This window comes from Musca autumnalis, unplaced genomic scaffold (genome assembly GCF_047663935.1).
Source record: "Musca autumnalis isolate F117 unplaced genomic scaffold, ASM4766393v1 scaffold_3, whole genome shotgun sequence".
Lineage (NCBI taxonomy): Eukaryota > Metazoa > Arthropoda > Insecta > Diptera > Muscidae > Musca > Musca autumnalis.
Genome location: NW_027411866.1, coordinates 194,543,404 through 194,552,382, shown reverse-complemented (window position 1 = coordinate 194,552,382; position 8,979 = coordinate 194,543,404).

Sequence of the window (8,979 nt, the reverse complement as noted above, 5' to 3'; positions counted from 1 at the left end):
GACACCCTTTTCAAATCTGGTAACTGATTTTTAACACGGTTGCAGTTGACCAATCGAACTAAAACTTTCCACACTTTTCAGATTTAGATGACAATACATGAATATGAAACCAAAACCAATATGGGTCCATTGTTTGCTATAGCCCCCATATAACGGTACCACCCGATTTCCGGTATTTTGCTTTTCAAATCTGATAACTCATTTTTCACGCAGTTGCAGTTGACCAATCGTACTTAAACTTTACACACTTTTCAGATTTGGATGACAATACATGAATGTGAAATCAAAACTAATATTGGTCTATTCTAACAGTGTTTTTACGGTGTCTAACTTGACCCAGTTTTAAAATCTGGTAACTGATTTTTAGCACGGTTGCAGTTGACCAATCGAACTAAAACTTTGCACATTTTTCAGATTTAGATGACAATACATGAATATGAAACAAAAACCAATATGGGTCCATTTTTTTCTATAGCCCCCATATAACGGTACCACCCGACTTTTGTCTTCATTTTTAGCCCGAATTTGCTGTAACTTGGCATTTGGAGTTCTCAATAGTCCAGGAACTACCCACTAAAAATTGTGGACGTAGGTCAAGGTTTAATATAGCCTCCATATAACGGTACCACCTAATTTCAAGCATTTTAATCTACATTTTCTGCTCAAATGGACTGTAATTCGGCATTTGGGGTTCTCAGTGGTCAAAAAATGTATTTACTAAAAAGTTAAAAATAAAAAATAATTTAAAAAAATTAAGTTTCAGTGTTTTATTTAGAAATGCACTTAAAACTAAAAAATAATTTGTCGCTTAGCCTCAATAAATATATTCTTTCTCATGATAGAATCTCTCAAATAAAACGCTTGCCGTTTAATTTTGCCACCATTAATAATTTATATGCAAGCGTTTTATTTGAGAGATTCTATCATGAGAAAGAATATATTTATTGAGGCTAAGCGACAAATTATTTTTTAGTTTTAAGTGCATTTCTAAATAAAACACTGAAACTTAATTTTTTTAAATTATTTTTTTTCTTATCTATGAACATTGTAGTTTCAGAATCCGCAAAAGCTTCCCAGATGTAAGCACCTTCCATTTAAAGTTGCTTCCAGAGCACCGTGATCAGCTTTTTTCGTTAAAATTGAAATTTTGATTTTGACACTTTTCCATTTTTTAAATGGATATTTTTAATTCTGTTTCGCTTAAAGACAACATAATTAGCTTCTTAATGATCCCACAAACTTCTTAATGATCGCAAACTTCTTTAGTAAAAACAGTGTTTCTTAGGGGGTCATTTCTCAGAAAACAGAGCAATATGTCTCAACAAAAAATGCACAACGTTGATCAAGGTATGACCTTTTAGATGGTAACAAACACCACAAAAGTTTGGTGGATTTTTTGTAAAGAATTCATGAAAAATGGATTTTTGTGTCCAATAACTGGCCATAAGCCCTTAGTTATCTGACTTGTGAGAATAAACAAGTATCCCATCTTGAAGAAGAATCGGAGGAGGTTGTTCAGTCGATGCGCATCCGATTTTAGATGCAGCGATACAATCTCTTTCAATATCTATCAAAAATACATCAATACACGCCTATTTCAAATAGATTCTTCAAGAACCGAGGATGTGCCTCCACATTCTACTTTTGGTAAAAGACCCATATTACTTACGTATCTCTGTAATTAATGACACGTTTTCCGCTAATATTGTAATCGCGCTTAAAAATGCCATACATATATGTAAAAATCAATTTTCAAAGAAAATTGCGGCTTAGTACGCGGATTTGTCAAAATATGTTTTTGCAGTTTCAATAACGGTAAAACCTACGAAATTATCGCAAAGGTCAATCATGTAGAGAATTTTCAGAGCTAAAGCATTTTCTTTAATTGCGGTTTCCAAGCAAAATTTTGAAAACCTAAAAAAACCCCCTAAAAGTATCAACTTGAATCGCGATTTATTTAAAAAAGCACTCCGTAGATTTTTTTTTTTGGATTTTTCTCATCTATGAACATTGCAGTTTCAGAATCCGCAAAAACTTCCCAGGTGTAAGCATCTTCCATTTAAAGTTGGAGCACCGTGCCTATGGTTAAACAATTATCGTTTCCAATGTTTAGCCAAATCGGACCACAAAGGCGAACTGTAAGAACGCACGGACATGCATAAATCGACTCAAAAAGAGCTTTTAATCCCTAAAAGGGACTATGGTTTTATCTCGTTTCCACATGCATGTTACATAAATACAAATGCACAAAGATATAATACCCTTTACCACAGAGTGGTGTGGGCCAATCAGAGTTGTTATACAATGTTTTTTAATTTATTAAAAATATTAAAAATGTTGACACACATAAAATACATAATAATTTTAAGCAGAAGCTAGGGCACACTAGAATTTTGAATAAAAAAAATCATTTTTTTGTTTATTTTAATTTACAACCAAAACATTTCTCGATTCCGTATAAAACATTGGCATCTTTTTATTGTGTGGAAAATTTAACAATATGTTTAAGAAGTCCGTCAATTCTAAACCAGTCAAATCTCAAACTATTATGTGTATGCAATAGATAGGTGAAAGGTATTGGATGCGCCTTCACATTTTCGTTGTTTAATTTTTCGCACCAATTATTACTTATTTTACATTTAACATTCCAATTAGCATCTTTTATACATTAATGATTAACGAAAAATGCTTACATGTTTTGTTTTCGTTCATTATTATTTGTATTAAAAACCAATATTTTTTTTAAAAACTTGCTATATTACTCATATAACTCTTTATATAACCTACCCTTAAATAAAAAACTACTATACAAAAATATTTATAAATAACAACTACAAACAAAAACCAAACATCAAAAACCAATTAAATTTTTAAGCTTTAAATAAAAACAAATAATTATAATAAAAACAAACTCTAAAAAAAAAACAATGTAACAATTTTTAATGGTTAATAATTAAAAATTATACAAAGCAAAAATATAAACAAAACAGAAATATACAATGAAACAACAACTGAGAAAACATCAACAACAAAATTGAATAGTGACCGATTAATGTGTAAACAAGAATTAAAAGGACAACCGCAACATCGGCAACAAACAAAAACAGAGAAAAAAAAAACAAATCATGTTGGTTTTGTACAAATATCGAAAAAAAAGAAACAAAGAAAAACAAACAACAAATATATCCATTGTAACAAAATTACAAACAAATGTTTATATTAAAAATTCATCATCATCAGTCATATTCACTGATATGTATGTACGTACATCAAAAGAAACAAAAAATAAAAAACCAAACAAAAATTATTATAAAACACAACCCGCATTTTAATTTACAAACTTGAAATGTTGTTAATCGTGGATAAATAAAATGTTGATTGGTACTGAATAATGAACAGGTAAGGGAAAATATACATCCATTCTTATGTAAGTGACGCATTTGGAGTAGGGGTTGGAGTCGGAGTCTAGCAAAGTTTGCTGAAGTCAGAGCCTCCGGGCAACAAATTTTTCTACATTTATTAAAAGATTTTTATTTTATTACCCTTATATGATAATGATATGAATATGAAAACTATGAGAAAGCATTAAAGATTCCATATATTCGAAGTTCTGCTGGAAGATCTACTGGTCATCGCATAGGTGAGATCGGATCGTCACGAAATTTTTGGTGTATTGGGAAACCCATCAAAATCTGCACTTAGGTACCAAAACATCAAACTTAAAACAATTGTTTTATGATAAGGTGGGTCGTGAAACAACTGAAGGAAGAACGAAGTGTAGAGGCGTAGTACACGAAGTTCCAGAGCCGTCGTGCTGACATACCATTGATAGATTTTTATAACTTACACCACTATGTAAAGGAGGGTATTGTTGTAAGTCGATTGTAACACATCGAAGTAAGAGTTTCAGGCCCAACTTTATATATACATTCTAAAATTAATATATGGAGAAGCTGAATCGATCTGGTCCGTCCATACAAACCTTTTTAATCACGCTAAATTTCCCAATTTTGATCGGATCGTCACGATTGGGGCCAAGAAAGAAAGAGGCCTATTGGAGATGGTCCAATAATATTTAGGAGTCGGCATTGACAAAAAGGATATGAGGAAATAGTTATATATTTATGAGAATATCTCTGCCTCTATTCGGGGAATTTTAAAACAAAATACTGTCAATGAAAGTAAAATATCTCACTACAATAACACTGTGCAGCATTTTTTAGGTAATCTTGTCCAAACAATTTGAGCTTAGGATTTTTTGAAAGTACAGACCCAAACGACAAAAACCTTAGTTGGGTTTTGTTGTGTCAGCCTCTTCTAAACATGGTTAAATGTTGAGTTTTTAAAGCAATTCGGGGACATATCTCTGAAACCAATGAGAATTTTTTTCTAACCTCTGAAGCAAATTTGTAGATAAGACAAGAATAAAATATTTTGTGAAATGCTGAACTCGAAAAACTACATTTATTGCCTTATATTTTAAAATATATCTAAAAATCCATAATTTGTATACATTTCGCACCATATCTCCAAAACTGTTAAGCTGAAAACACATACAACGTTTGGGTAAAGTTTTGTTTCGTTTTCGCCGTTTTTACACTGTTGGGCATGATGCCGAAAAATTCAAATTCATTTGAAATATATGCCGGCAAACACATCAACGCCGGACTTTGGTGTCGGCGTCGCCCTGTTGTTGTTGTTTTTTTGTCAACGCCCAACGCAAAACTTTACTCAAACGTTGTATCTGTTTTCAGCTTAAAATTTTTCTTAACGTTTTCATTTGAAAAAATATTCGTTGGACCAGACAACCCTCCGGCGAAGTTTGAAACGTTGGATAATCAATTATATGTGTGGACGCTAGTTGTGCGTGGAATTCAGGAACAAGAAGTCCAAGCTCCGTAGAGTGAAACTGGAAGTTCACCAATGGAGGGGTGATATCTCTGGAACTGTTTAACCTGTACCTCATCTGTATTCCGCCACCTACAGGCGGGATTGTGATCGTAAAGTATGCGTATGATTTTATGTCCTTGGCGTCAGGTACCATCCCCGATGTCATTTGTGAAAGTCTGAACTCTTACTTGACAGATCTTACCACCTTTTTCCACGAAAATTAACACCACTAAATCTGCGTCCACTCGTTCACCACACGAACGTCTCCGTGAGAACAGAGTTGGATATTATGGTCGATGGTAGCAGAATTCCGATAACAAGCTACCCCAAAATTCTAGGGGTCACATTCGACAGCATGTTAATGTCGTCGGCGCATCTCATAGCTATCTGCGACAAGCTGAGAGTTCCTAGCCGGCAGCCCTTTGGGTGCAGGTAAAGAAACTTTGTTGATCACATATAACGCAATAGGTCGGTCTCTGGTAAGATATGCGGCTCCAGTTTGGTCCCCGGGATTATGTGATACGAATTGGAAAAAGATACAAACCTGTCAGAATGCCGCCCTGGGAACAGCATCAGGGAGCCTCCTCAAGTCTTCAGTGGACCATCTACATGAGGAGACAAACATTCTTTCAGTACATAAGCATAATGGCATGTTTTCGTTGCAGGTCTTGCTAGAAACATAGGTTCAACGTTGCAGAGAAAACCTTTAGATCAAGCAGGTTTAAATAGCATTCACAATATTCGAAGAAATATTACAATATCCAAAGTGTGGACGAACGCAGTATTCGGTTCGAGCTCTCCAGCCACTACATATGGTGCCATAGGGGCAGTTTTCTCAAGAAGTATCGACTTGCCCCTGAAAAAACTTTTACTGTCGTAATTGAGGCAGCGAATGCAATTTTGTGTGGGAGGTCCTTTGGGTATATAGACAAATATAGTCCATATTCAAACCTGATCTATATCTGGTAGATATATTAGGATGTGTAAAGTATGGACCAAACCGGTCAATCCCTTCAAGAGTTATCGTGCGCACAATTTTTCCGACAATTTTTGAACTTTTGTGGGAGAGGTACCTGAAGGAGTGGACCTTATCTTCGGACTTAAACTTAGTTTGCACAAAATATTACGAAGGACACATTTTGGACTGAATCGGCAGATCCGTTCGAGAGTTATCCACTACACACGGTGTCAGAGGGGTTTTTTGTAAATTTTAGGCTATTTTCTCAGGAAGTATGGACTTGCCCCTGATGAAACTTATAGCGTCGTATGGGGGGTAGTAAATACAAGTTGCTACAACAAAAATCAAAGCGAATCGAGAGCAGGTCCTAAACTGAACTTTTCCAAAATTTTGTGTGGGAGGTACCCGAAGGAGTGGACCGATTGAGTCCATATTGGAACCTCATCTAAGTCCGGCACAAATTTCACGATGTGCAAATTATGGACCAAATCGGTTACTTCCTTTAAGAGTTATCGTGCGCACAAATTTTCCGAACATTTCCGAACTTTTGTGGGGGAGGTACCCGAAGGAGGGGACCGAGTGGAAGTGATCCGTTCGAGAGTTATCGTGCGCACCAGCCAGCCAGCCAGTCAGACAGACGGACGGACTAAATCAACATCAAATTATCTGAAATACATTTCGTCCAAACATACTTGGGGTCTAAAACCACTATTTCGATGAGGCACATTTTGCCCGTATTAAAGTGTATATACCCTCGTTAGCATAAATGCTGAGGGTATAACAATATACTGAAAACAACGTGATAGAGGTATTTTTCTGTAGAGTTGTGTATTATATCCAAGCGAATACTTTTCCAGAAGAAAAAAATTAAGGGTTTTGGAGATATGGTGCGTAATATAAAAATTATGGAAATTTTCTATATTTTATAAAATTTGAGGCAATGAATGTAGTTTTTTTATTTCATTATTTCTTTAAATATTTGATTCTTGCACTTATCTACAAATTTGCTTCAGAGGTCATATGAAAATTCACATAGGTTTCAGAGATATAACCCAGAATTGCATTAAAAAGCTAATAATTAACCATGTTTAGATGGGGCCATAAAATCCAAGCTGGATCTGACGTGATCATGAAAAACCAACTAGGGGTTTTGTCGTTTTCGTCTGTACTTTCAAAAAATCCAAAGCCAAGATTACCTTAAAAATGTTGCACAGTGTAATTGCTAAACCATTTTCAAAATCAAAAAATTCAAATAAATAAAAATCAGCTTGAGCCAGGTTCAAACCCCACCACGTCCTTGAAGAACATATGAAAAAAGTGTTGTCACGTCGTGTTAGTGTTAAGAAACACACTTATAACTTCCGAAGCCTGCGCTAATAAGCGTGTGTCGTGGAAAGTCATACAGGTTTCATGAGAAAAAAGCTCATCACTGAAAAATCAACTCGCATTTGAGAAATGAAAAAGTTCGATGACAGAGAAGCCACTCCGCCGCCGATATGTCTGATGAGCTGCTACCAACAGCGAAACATGTCACATAATGGTGGTTGTATGGGTTCGAATCATCGGCTTTCCTTTTTTACTTGCATAAAATCAAAATTAAGCTCGACTCTAACGAGAAATTAATTAAAAATTAAAGAAAAATGAAAAAGTTTTAATGATGTTTAAGATAAATTCCTAAATAAAACAACAAAACAAATGTTAATAAATTTATCTTTTTATTTATATACTTTTTTGGTAAAATAAAAATTTTGCACAGTGGTATTTAGAAGAAAATTTGTTGACAAATTGAAATATATATATATATATATATATATATATATATATATGAAGAAAAGACAAAATTTTTTAGTTTTCCATAAAAAAAAAAATTAAATTTTTTTTTTAAGCTACATGAAAGATTTTTGGTACATAGATTGGGGAAAAAATGCCATTCTTAAATCTGTTCGTGATACTAATTTTGGTTGTTGCGCGCAAAAGTTATGGCGGTTTCAATTCTGATAAAAAGAAAAAAATCTTTAAAAGACTCTAATCATTTGTGAGTTAGTTGAACAAAATGTAAGAAAAATAGGTCTTAGTTTTTCTTCTATTTTAGTTAAATTTCACGCAATAAATCACATTTTTTATTCTAATCACTTCTCGAAAACACGCTAACATCTAGCAGAAGATATGGATATGTTTCAAATAAATGTTGGGTTCCTTTAAATGGGCTATAATCTTGAAATAAAATTGTATCGGGTAATGTTCATTTTGAAATGCGTGTAAATCGCGAAATCCTCAAAATCACTTGATGCGCATGCGGTTTACCAATACAGCGAATTCCTCTCTTTTAATTTGTACACATTTGCCAGGATTTACTTTGGCCGCTAAGATGTAGCATCGTCTGCAGTTTAGTGTGCAACAAACTGTATAACGCTTATATTTTACCCAAAGTGCATACACTTTTTATGCGCATCCGATTTCACTATCAACCGTGAAAAAATACATCGATCTAAACATATTTCAATCAAATCCATCAAGAACCGTGGATGTAGCATCACACAGTATTTTTTGGATAAATCGGATATAGCTCCCACGCCGCTAAATTTTTCAAACCGCTGTTTTCGCACAAACGCGAGTGATGATTCACTTTCTTCATTGAAATGGAAACGATCCATATAAAACGCGAATTAGTCAGCGATATTTTGAAAAACATTTTTCGCAAATTTTTCAATTTTTGCAGTAGCCATTTCCGCCGTTCTAGTAGATGGATTTTTATGATCTGTGATTCATATGATCCGGATCGTCGAAAAACTAAAATATCGCGGGGTACCAGCACACTCAAAACGATATTGTAAATACTGTACCCAAAAAATAGGTTTTTTAGAAAAAATATCACACTAAATTTTGGCCTTTGGCAGTAGATTACTCTGCTGCTGTATGGGCTACATACTCAATATACATATCAGATTATGCGAAATCGCGAGTTCTTTAATCCTATAATTGGTTTTTCGAAATATCCGAATGCGCGTCCCAGTTACATAAAAAATACAAAACACACCTGAAATCCGGCTTCAAAATGTCAGCATCCACAAAAGGTGGATGCAGTGGAAATTTTGAAAAGTGATACATTAGAAGTGTAATCTTCATTTTGT